The sequence below is a fragment of the Triticum aestivum genome, chromosome 1D (genome assembly GCF_018294505.1).
Source record: "Triticum aestivum cultivar Chinese Spring chromosome 1D, IWGSC CS RefSeq v2.1, whole genome shotgun sequence".
Taxonomy (NCBI): domain Eukaryota; kingdom Viridiplantae; phylum Streptophyta; class Magnoliopsida; order Poales; family Poaceae; genus Triticum; species Triticum aestivum.
This window is the reverse complement of record NC_057796.1, coordinates 447,601,362-447,602,326: the sequence shown is the minus strand read 5'-3', so window position 1 is coordinate 447,602,326 and position 965 is coordinate 447,601,362.

Here is a 965-nt window from a genome sequence, read left to right as displayed (position 1 = left end):
ACCAAACCACCTTTTGGCCTTGCCATCGCGATCCATTCCTTTCCTTCGCCACACCTCACACCATCCACGCACTGTACCACTACGTGTTCCGCTCCGCGCTAAGCAGTTCCGATGAACCTCTCCAGCTTTTCGTTTAATTATATATATTTATAGATAAGAGAAAAAGACAGTAGCGGCAGCGTGCAACCTGGGACACGCAAACGCTATCCTGGCAGTTTCTCGCGGGCGGGCGACACATGGACCGGGCCGGGCATCCGTACGCGGCCAGGCAGTTTCGCCTGCCCACCCGCGCCGCGTCCGTCAAGTGGCGCCACCCCATTGGCCCAGCTGGGGCGCACGGGCCCCGCTTCCTAGAAAGGCACGAGCCCTGCCCGGCGACCCGGACGGCGCCGTGTCGGGGCGGATGGACGGGTGGGGCCGCCGGAAAGAGGGGAAACGCGAGGGAGGGAAAGAAAATCAACGGCAGCGGACACGTGGTGGCGTGCTCCACAGGCTTGAATAGCTATGGTCCCCCGCAGGGTTCGTTCAATTCAATTTATTTTGTGAGGTCTGCTCGTGTCGCCCATCCCCAAGTGGCCGCCGGAACAGTATCAACATCCCCTGGGTTTTTTCATTTAAAATCCATGCTTCAAATCATTTATTCTCTTTCCCTCCAAAAAAAATATCATTTATTCTCTCTACCTACTTCTCAGAAGCATAAAATTTTCTCAATGATGCCATGCATATGACGGTCTTAATACAATGTGGCTTGGGATAGCAAATGTTAGCTGTAACAAATATAACTATTTCAGTGTTTTTAACGACAATTACTTCCTTCAAAAAGGTTTGTTGGGTCGGACTTGGAGGGCAAAAACACAGAAGCAATACTACACAACAAGAGAACCGCCGTCGAGAATTTGAGTTTCGAAACGGACAACCAGTGCGGGAGAGAATAAATGTTGTTTTGGTCGCACACTACACCGATC